Source organism: Nelumbo lutea, chromosome 8, assembly GCF_056320005.1.
Source record: "Nelumbo lutea isolate HS-2025 chromosome 8, American lotus-T2T, whole genome shotgun sequence".
Classification (NCBI taxonomy): Eukaryota; Viridiplantae; Streptophyta; class Magnoliopsida; order Proteales; family Nelumbonaceae; genus Nelumbo; species Nelumbo lutea.
In genome coordinates, this window is record NC_142691.1 from 7,561,703 (window position 1) to 7,572,704 (window position 11,002).

The window sequence follows — 11,002 nt, forward strand, 5'->3', positions numbered from 1 at the left end:
AAAATGAATAAATCAAGTAATATAATCAAAAGATATTATCAATAAAATTCTCAGAGGTAAAATTGGGTTAAAAAGATTTTGAGGGTAATCTACTAAATCTTCATCTCAATAAAACTCCTCATGGGTAAAATTGAGATTTTAAAAAGTTTAAAGCACTATGTCAACATTATCCATTATTTTACATTAGGGAATTTAACAGAAGGGGTGTGTTTGCATACTTATTTGAAAGGTCAAGGGAGGTTTTTGCAAGGGTTAAAACAAATAAGAGGCTTAAGCAATTTACAGTTTTTCACCCTCCAAAAAGCCACAAAACTGTACTTAGAAGATGGGCGGTGCGTTATTCCAATCGCCTTAAAATGCATAGGCCACGTGTCAGAAGAAGAAGTAGAGAGGTGTTAAAATGGGCGGTGCGAGAACCCGGGCTGTTACCACGTGCATGGTGAGACCATCATCATTTAAGCACTAGAATGTCAACCATTGGATTCGAAGAACGAGAATATCAACCATTGGACTCGAAGATAGGAATGATTCCATGTATCTCTTATAAATATATTGGATAAGCCGAAACTGGGGAGTTAGTTTAGACTTCAGAAGCTTCAGAAGGTGGAAGTGAAGGAAGAAAACATACATAAATGTGATTTTGAATCCTCTGTCTGTTGGTGGTCCGTTGTCAACGTTTCGTCTCATGGAACTCTTTTTATTCTCTGTTCTTGATTTCTCTGCTTGGGCCCTTTGCTAGTCTCCACACTGTTTCTTCCTTTCTCTCTCTTTCTCTCTCTTTCTCTCTCACGCACACTCTATTCTTCCGAGAAGACACACACCTCGATCGTCTCTGAGTTGTCTGGATTTATAGTATAAGATCCGTTTGTTTTTTTCTTGTTGTCGGGAAATCAAAACGAAATGCCGGGTTTCTGATCATGGTTTTGGGCGCCGTCTTCCTACCAGCGGTGGTGTTTTGTCGATTTCCGAACCTCGAAAGAGCCTTTCCGGTGCACCGCCGAATCATGCAAGGTGGGATCGTCGATTTTCCCGTCGAGAGTGCTTACAATCCTTACACCGTCGGGTAATTTTTTCTTTCTTTATTTTTTTGCTCCTTGGTTGATTTTAAGCTCTGGGTTCAATTGAGGATGGCGTTTGGCTTCGGTGTTTTGTTTATGTTCTTTTACCTACTCGTTTTATAATATATATTGATGGGTTCTTGATATTCTTCGTTTCTTTACTGTTTCCCTTTCTTTGTTTAATGGTTCTGGATTAGATGATTCTTGATGTTCTGACGTTCTTTCGTTTGTAAATTGACAGTTATGTGGGTCTATACCCTTCTTTCTCTTTTGATGCTTCATTGATGGGTTTTTGAAGATGTTGATTTGTTTATCTTCGTCGGTTTTTTATCTCTTTAAAACTCTACTGGGTGGGGGATTTAGTGTAGTTCTTTTTTCTTTAAAGCTCTCCTGCAAAAGAATTATGTTCAAATTGGCACCGGAAGTGATGTCTTGTCGATCACCTGCAATGCCGTGGTTGCCCCAAATGTAACGGCCTGAATCTAAATCTAAAGCTTTCTTTCTTTCTTTTTTTTTTCCCCTCCCTCCTCTTCTTTCATTTCCAGTGATATTTTTGCAGATGTAATCCTTACCAAGACTGTTATATTTTTGTAGATTGCTTTGAATTACTTCGATGCTGCCACCTCATCCAGATGAAATATGTAATTTGGCGGGAGGTATTTGGTTACAAAATCGGGCTATTATTGTACATGATATGTTATTCTTTGACACAGTTCCCGGGAGGTATTTGGTTACAAAATCTTTGGCTACCATAATTTCTGGGTAGGCATTATGTATCAGATAGGTTCTTTTGTATGACTTGGGTGGTGGGGATAATATTATGTTTGTTGGAACTTACATGATAGAGATTTGTTCTTGAAACAGATGTAGCAACTATCAGTCCGGAGACTTGACCAAGCCAGAGAGAGCTGATGATGGGATTTTTGGGTTTGGGCAGCACGGACTGTCCGTCGTTTCACAAATGCCACCAAAAGGTTTCAATTCAAACTTTTGACATTTCTCCCAGGATGGGGCAAGAATTTTGGTGCATTGGCTTCCATAGAGTTCAGGACCAAGGGATGACCATTTTATGGGGTTTGAATCTCGACTTGAATGTTTCTCCATTGTATGCTCTAGTCCATAATGTAGAGAATGAGTACTGGTTATATGCTAACCTTTGCATTTATGCCATGTGTGTGTATCCTTGTGGCTTCTAACATACACTATAAACATATGTTTTTATTTAGATATGTAAATATATTCTGTATAGATTTGTATACATGCCTAGATATGTATGTACGTATATCTTTGTCATGAAATTCATTCTAAAAAGGTTTTACTATTGATAATTATGATGTATACATGAAAGCATTATTTTGCTTAAATTAATCGCCTATTAAACTGTTATTCTTGATGATATGTAAAACTAAGAAATTAAATATAATTAACAAAATGAGGAAGTTCTTATATAGGTTAACAAAGGATGACAATGGGTCGGGTTAAATGGTAAACCCGACGTGACCCGGCCCTATAGGGTTGGGTTAGGGTCAGGTGTATTCGGCTTTTGGGCCGGGTTAGGGTTTTGATTCTTTGACCCGAGTTGGGTTCGGGTTCGGGTTTTGACTAGCCCACTCCGTTGGGTCATGATACCTACATATATGCCAAGTATTCTTGCAGTTTTTTGACTTCTAACTATATAGACTTGGTGTTTATATTTTATTTACATGTTGATTTTGATTTTCTTCTTTTTTAAAATGGAAAAAGTAACACCTTAGAATGTATAAAACAACTTCCTAACTTAAATTAATGCTTTTTATGTCTCCAAAACATGTTAAAAAATACATTTGAAATGCTACAGGTCGAGTCGGGTTAAACCCTATAGGGTCGGGGTCGGGGTCGGGTTCAGGTTACGGTGCTCGAGAGTTGAGTTAGGGCCAATTATTGTGATTTGCATAATTGCATCTCAAACTACTCAAGATAGACATTAGTTGAGATTTCCCTACAAACAATGTGGAGGGTGCACATATCTAAAAGGGCCATTATCCAATTGTGGCCCCTACTATCTGGGGTCTTGGGAGGGGTAGATCGGATAGTGCTAACTCCTAACCTTTAGCATTTTCTTTTGCACAAAGTGGCTGCTCTTACTCTCTCACCATACGAGAATGCACATATCTCTCATCCAGAAATAGTATTCAGGGAACTTTTCATTTTTCAAGCAGTTTACTTCTATCCAACCCATACCTAACACTTCATTGTGGGAAGTTGTTTATTAGATATGGTTGTTGCATAAGTTATGCCCACTTTCTGAAGGTTTTGGGAACCAAGCTTCTATGCTGTGGATAAATAGTGGAGATATTTTAATGTTGTCTATATTGCAAATGCATTTATGAAATTCTTCTTTGTTATTCCTCTCTATTAGATATAGTGTCATGCCCCGATTTGTTGTAATGTATTTAGGAGTTTGTGTACGCTACACAGATTACATTTGAAAATGAGTTTAACAATGACATTTTGTGTAGCCACGAAAGTGGAGAATTACCATCAAAGCAGAAATCATGAAATACAAAATTAGGAAAAATAAAAAAACTCGGTTATATTTCACATTTATATAGCCTCTAAGAGCTAAAATTCAAGAGATCCATGACAGGTGACATAAGAAGAACTAGGAGTAGACCAAAAGGACAAGGGTATTAGTAGTAAGAAATGATTTAGGCACTAATAATTTAGTGGTGGATATGGCTTTAAATTGAATGGATTGGTGAAAAAGGATTCCTGTAGCTAACCCCATATAGTTAGGATAAGGCATGAATGGTGATGATGATGACATATTAGGGATGATTGTTTATAACCTAGCCTCGCTTGCCTGGCTTGCAAATTTGTGGACCCAAAAAGCCACATTTCTTCTAGGCTTAGCCTAGTTTTGACCTACATTAAGACTGCAAAAAAATGCAGATTTGTGATGTTTATCTATATTAGGATAAACCTGATATTAGTTGTAACCTCAGAATGAACTTTCAACCAAATTTTTATCCCGATATAACTGATGTAATTGCAGTTCAGAAGATTTAGAATTGTCTTGAGAAATCCTACAACTTGTCTGTTATGTTTGGGCACACATTAGACTTCAATATTTTAATATTTTTGATTATTTTTTTGAATTTATAATTATTTTATTAGTACATTGTTATGATTTTATTATTTTTTCATAATTAATACCTTAGTATTTATCATTAATTTATGAGTATTTTATTCCTAATTATTATTTTATTGTCATTTTCTTATTAGTTTAACAATATTCCATTATTATTGTTTATCATTTTAAAATTAATTTAGTATTATTTAAGAAATAATATGTTAGTATTTATTATTACTTTAATTATATATCTTAACATCTTATATTGTACTTAAATATTATTATGATTATTAATTAATGAATTAATACCTTTGCTTTTTTATTATTATTTTTATTATTATTATTTTATGGATTTTTCATAAATGTTTTATTACGACTTATATTTATAATATACTCTTATTTTATTATTTTATCTTAATATAACTTTTGGAATTTTTTTATTTAATTATTAATGCTTTTTATTATTTTAGTGATATTGTGTTTATACTTTATTATTATATTTAATAATTAATATCTTTTTGTTATTTTTAATTTATTAATTTTTTGTTATATTCATATTATTTTATTAATATTTAGTTAACAGTGTATTAATATTTATTGTTAATATATTATTATTATCTTATTTTTAGTTGTATAATATTTTATTATTATATTAATGCTAAGATATTGAATTAGTGTGCCCAAACATCATAAACAAGCTGTAGGGTATCTCACGACAATTCTAAATTTACAGATTTGCGATCATATCAGTTATATCGGGCTAAAAATTTGGCTCAAAGTTCATTCTGAGGTTACAATATTAAAGGTTGCAAGCTGGAAGTTCATTCTGAGGTTACAACGAATGTCAAGTTTATCCTAATATAGCTAAACATCACATATCCACATTTTTTGTAGTCTTAATGTAGGTCGAAGCTAGGCTAGGCTTGGAAGAAATGTGGCTTTTTGGATCCATAAATTTGCAAGTCAGGTCGGGTCTTAAATAATCATCACTAATATGTCATCATCATTATCATCCACGCCTTATCCTAGCTATCTGAGGTTGGCTACATGAGTCCTTTTTCGTCAATCCATTCAAGTTAAATCCCTATCCACTGTTAAATTTTTAGTGCCCAAATCAGTTCTTACAACTTCTACCCATGTTCTTTTTGTTCTACCCTTAGCTCTTTTTGCGTCACCTGTCACTGATCTCTTGAATTTTAGGTCTTGGAGGTTGTGTAAATGTGAAGTATAACTAAGTTTTTGTTTTTCCTAATTTTGTATTTCATGATTTGTGGTTTGTTGGTAACTTTTCACTTTTTGGATACATAAAATGTCACTATTAAACTCATTTTTAAATGTAATCTATGTAGTGTGTTCACAAGCTCTTGAATACATTGCAATAAATCAGGGCATGACACCATATCCAATAGGGAGAAATAGCAACTAAGAATCTCATAAATACATTTGCAATGTAGAAAACATCCAAAAGTATATCCACTATTTATCCATGACGTAGAATCTTAGTTGCCAAAACCTTTAGAAAGTGGGCTTAAATTATGCAACAACCGTATCTAATAAACAACTTCTCACAGTGAAGTGTTAGGCATGAGTTGAATAGAAGTAAATTGCTTGAAAAGTTCCCACTGAATACTACTTTTGGATGAGAGATATGTCCACTCTCATATCGTGAGAGCGAAAGCAGTCACTTTGTGCAAAAGAAAATGCCAAATGTTAGGAGTTAGCACTATCCAGTCTACCCCTCCCATGACCCCATATAGCAGGGGCCGTGATTGGATAATGGCCTTTTTAGATATATGCACTCTCTACATTGTTTGCAGGGAAAATCTCAACTATTGCCTATCTTAAGTAGTTTGAGATGCAATTATGCAAATCATACTAATTGGTCCCTTACAATATCATGGAATATAGGCCATGGGAGAAGTGTCAACTGTTAACATATAGAAGAATTTGTTTATTTTATCTACAGATAAAAGATAACCTGTAGCGACTAGTCAAGTTATATCAGGATAAATTTGATTGAAAGTTCATTCTGAGGTTTAGCTAGTTATGCCAATTCTTACTTCTCCAACAATCTTTTTTCCATCAATAATTGTCTTAGATTCTCTAAAATCTTTCTACTTTTAGACATTGGAAATACTTTCTTCCATTTTTATGAAAGATCAAACTGTTGCCTAGTAGTTCTGCTGTCTGAAACAAAATCATGATATTGGCAACTACATTTTGAGTGATGCAAATGCATTGTCACAAGAGTTAAAAGCTGTGAGTTGGTAAGCATGACTAATGAGAAGAAAACTAATCTTCTTTTTTGGTTTTTTGATTATGATCTAGCTAATCAGCGCATTGGATGGGCTAATTATGACTCTAAGTTAAACAGACAATGCAAGTCCTTCAAGTTTTCCTTGAAGAATGTTGATCAAGTTGCAGATTTACTTTTCAGGTTCATTGAAGATTTGCTTTTCAGGACCGTCTGCAATTTGCCACCACGTTCTAAAGTCTGACCTCATGGCTCCCAACTCCTTTGTTCTTGCATCTTGGCCTTCAGTAAGTCTTGTGGTGAACGAAGGATCAACAAAGTTGATTAGAAACTTCAACATCTTATACGGAACCTCCATGGCTTGTCCTCATGCAGTAGGAGTGGCAGCACTTATGAAAGCAGTCCATCCTGAATGAAATCCAACAGCCATTCGATCTGCCATGATGACAACAGCAGATTGACTTGATAACACTATCAAACCCACCCATCACAGAACTCTTAGACAACGAGCAACCCTCCAATGCAAATACATAGGACTACATGAGGCTTCTCTGCACTCTGAATTACACTAAGAAGGAATCAAGAAGATAATAAGGTCATTCTCTGACTGGTTAGCCTGTGAAGCGCAGAAGTTTGGGGATGACTCTTCAACATTCAATCCAAGAGCTCTTCCTTGTGATCTTATTGTAATTGTGTCTGGAGATCTGTGGGGACGTGCTACCCCCGTCTTGTGTAGCCCCTTTGACTATTATAAAAAAAAATGTTTGTGTTTCATTATTGGAGGTCCAAACAAGGTTTAAAGTATCTTTTACACTTGCTTAGCCTAACACATGGAAATTATCTTTCACAGTCGGTCAAAAAGACTGAATGATCAGGAATCTTTCATATAAAATGTTGATCTGGGACCTCAAAATGGCCCCATTTATTTGGATTTCATTTTAGCTCTTTCCTCAAAGGAGTGTGACATTCACTCAAACATATGGATTATGTCACTTAATTGTTTAGCTACTGTTTTAACTTAGGAGACTTTTCATAATTTTTTCCTCCATTGATGGGTTAATTAAATTTGAGACCCAGCTGGTGATTAGAATAAAATCCCGTTGGGGGAAAAGTTTGGTATTAAAATATTAAAACATATAGACTGTTTTTGTTTTTGGTTTGATAGAAAAATAAGAAAGAAACAGAAAGTTGTGGGAAAATTCATTTAGAGAACTTTGTTTCAATTCTCTGTTACTCTCTTATTTTCAATTAAAACCAAACATAGCCTTAATATACAACTGGTGCAGTGGAAGGCTGATATAAGTTGTAGGGTTGAATGGGCGACTGATGCCAGAAGGTCACCCAGATCAGTTGGAATTGGCCACATTATGCTTCCATGTGTGGCAGAGAGGAAGCTCCCTATTTGACCCAATTAGGGAGCCTCTATTCTTGATTTTACTCAAATTTCCTCATCTAGGAAATTTCCAATAGCCAAATAAATTAATTCTCTCTGCAAAGTCACTGCCTGGGTGAATTCTTATGAATCAACCTCTTGATATCCTTCTATTCAACAGCATTATTTGGACACAAATAAATCAATTGAGTTGAGAAGAACAGTGGGCTTTAGAACGCAAAGACTGAATAACTTATTGTGGGAGTGTTAGCCAATGTGATGTTCTTTTCTTTGTTGCAAGTTTCAAATATTATCATATATAGCAATCAACCCAATTTCAGCTTCATAAAGAAGGAGTTCACAACCTACTTAATAACTTGTTCATTAAAAAAGCAACTACCCGGAGCTATATTTAGATAATTGGGATCAACATCAAATGGGTAATTTAACCTAAAACCACAAAGAAACAGATATGTTGTTTTTTCCCTTTTACTTCTCAGTTTGAAGATCTACAAGGATAATCAGTGATCCCATGATTGTTCTCGAATAAATGTTGGTTTTTAAAACGAAAACAAATTTTAGAGTACAGATATCGTATGATTTAGGAAAGATGATGAGCTCATGAAAGATCATTATATGAAAAGTTGAAAAATGATTCTTAAACCAGAAATTCTTGAACTCATTTTTATATCTGTTTTGGTAACAAACATTTAAACTACCAATAACTTGTTTTCTGTGTTTTTAATTTAGTAACCAATTTGTCATCAAAATAGATTGTTTAATTTGTTTTTGTAACTAACAACAAGAAAAACAATTCACATGGAAGAACACCCAGTGTCAATCTATGCCTTGAAAATGATGTATCTTTAATTATTATTTATTTTCTAAAACGCAATGTGCTTGATAAACAGGATTTGAGTTGGATAAATTGATGCTTCTTTTCTTGATGTCATTCAAGTATTATTCAAGGTGATATCGAGATGCATCCTGAGCTTCTTTTAGTTGTGATTGAAACAAACTTTAATGGCATAACTAAATTGTTGGATGTTATAACTATTGAAGATTTGGAGCCTACGGATGATATCTTTGTTGACATTGTTAATTCTGGGTTGAAATTTGCAAGTAGAACTCATAACTCTGCCGGTGATGGGTCAGCAACCGCATCAGTTCTTGCACGTGAAATTATCAAATTAGGCTGATTGAGTGTTACTTTCGGTGCTAAGCCTATCTCAATCAAGAGAGGAAATAATAAGACAGTCCAAGGCCTAGTGGGTAAGTTGGAGAAGAAATCTAGGCCTGTTAAGGGGCGTGATGGTATTAAAGGTAATTGCTATTTTTATTTCTTCAAGTTATTCTGCATTTTCTAATGTTTCCTGGTACATTCTTATACCAAATATTTATTTTTATTTCTTCAGTTGTTGCTTCCATCTCTGCTGGCAATAATGATACCACTGGGACTATGATTGCCATGCAACTGATAAGGTTGGCCCAGAAGGTGTTTTATCCATTGAATCTTCATCATCCTTTGAGACAATTGTAGAGGCGGATGGAATGGGGGTCTGTATCTTCTAGCTGGTTCTAAGCTCCATTTGTCTTTGTTAATTATATGATGTATGTGGCGTTTTCCCTTGATGTTTTTCAGACTTGTCTGCACATTGATCTTGGTTACATTTCACCACAGTTTGTCACAAAGCCTGAGAAAAATGATTATTGGATTTGGGAATGAAAATGTCTTGGTAACTGATTAGAATATTTCAATAATAAAGGACATAATTCCTCTGTTGGAGAAGACCACACAGCTAAGTGCTCCTCTACTCATTATAGCTGAAGACGTCACAAAATTCCTCCATCTCTTATCTTGGTTTTGGGAGAGGAACCTGAGCTCTAAACATTCACAGACTGTTTTTCTGGCCTGAATTTTTAATTGGGAGGAGGTGATACTGTCGATTTTTCTTGGAGCACAAACCCTCATGGACTGCAACTAACTATACATAAAAAAACAAAGAAGGGAGAGGGAGAGAGTGAAACATTCCTTGCAGTAACCACAATTAACTAAGTCTTGCATTGGTGCGAGCAAGATTTGCATGCATGTTTGAGAATGTAGTGCTTTGACAGGTACAAAATTACATTTGGTAAATTTGTTAAAAACTGAGCCAGTTGAAGATCTTGTCCCAACTTGGTGGGAATTTTTCCATTTCCAGTTGATTTGTCCCTTTGTGGATAATGTTGCTTTCTCCATCTTTGACGCTATATATGAATTCAAACCCCAGTTCTGCTACTGTGGCCACTCAACACAGGGTTCTCCAAGATTTGTTGTTGCTTTCCGTGGTACCATTACCAAGCCTGAATCCTTCCTACAAGATCTCAGTTTGGACCTCCACTTCATCCAGAAGAAACTTAATTGTACCTCTTGATTTCAGACTGCAATGGAAGTTGTCCAAGACACAGTTACTGCTGTTGGCGATTTGAATGTGTAGATAACAGGTCATTTGTTGGGATCTGTTGTAGCAATGTTGGCTGGAAAGAACATGGCAAAGATTGGCACTTTTCTTAAATTATTTCTAATCAATCCACCATTCTTCTCTGTTCCAATTGAGATTTTATTCACTCTACCATTCTTGTCTGCTCCACTTGAGAGGATAAAAGATAAAAAAAATTGAAGCATGGGATCCACATTGCAAGCAGTTTGATCACTGCAGGGCGTTCTATGGCTGTGAAGGGTTACAACCAAAATTCTCCATCAGAAGATCCATTTCTTACCTTGTCTACATGGGTCGCATATCTGTTTGTGAATCCTGCAGATGACATCTGTTCGGAGTATGTTCAGTACTTTGAGCATACACTACAAAGAACAGGTTTTGCCGATGGTCAGTGACCACCGGTACAAACATCATAACCGCCAGCATTGATTTTAGCTGGCGGTTTACCAGCGGCCTTTCTTTCCTGGTATAGCCACCGCCAGGGAAAGTCTTGACCGCCACAACAACCATTCAAAACTTCCGGTAAAGGTGGTACCAATTTGAACCATTAAATTAAGCCACTACCGGCGGTTTGCCAGAATTTCCGGTCATCCTGTATTATACCAGTGGTCCTAAACTGCCAGTAAAGTAAAAAATAAATAAATAAATATTTTTCAAATATATTATAAATAACGGCATTACAAACTGCTGGTACAAGTAAAAGCAGACCGCCGGCTTGATTTGAAA

At 35.3% G+C, this 11,002-nt stretch overlaps 1 long non-coding RNA gene and 1 pseudogene across 4 annotated transcripts; both read left to right on the plus strand.

The window, feature by feature from the left end:
* Window positions 1-348: 348 nt before the first annotated feature.
* Window positions 349-7,198, plus strand: LOC148842479 (uncharacterized). Of its 4 annotated transcripts, none has more exons than XR_016103638.1 (5): window positions 349-1,063; window positions 1,300-1,526; window positions 1,653-1,820; window positions 1,923-2,132; window positions 6,608-7,198. It is a non-coding gene; the product is annotated as an uncharacterized LOC148842479 (long non-coding RNA). The 4 variants fall into 4 exon arrangements; XR_016103640.1 differs by having other exon boundaries at window positions 568-1,063; window positions 1,923-2,163; window positions 6,499-7,198; XR_016103639.1 differs by having other exon boundaries at window positions 568-1,063; window positions 6,499-7,198.
* Window positions 7,199-8,776: 1,578 nt separating this feature from the next.
* LOC148842480 (GDSL esterase/lipase At4g10955-like) lies at window positions 8,777-10,704 on the plus strand (annotated as a pseudogene).
* Window positions 10,705-11,002: the final 298 nt, after the last annotated feature.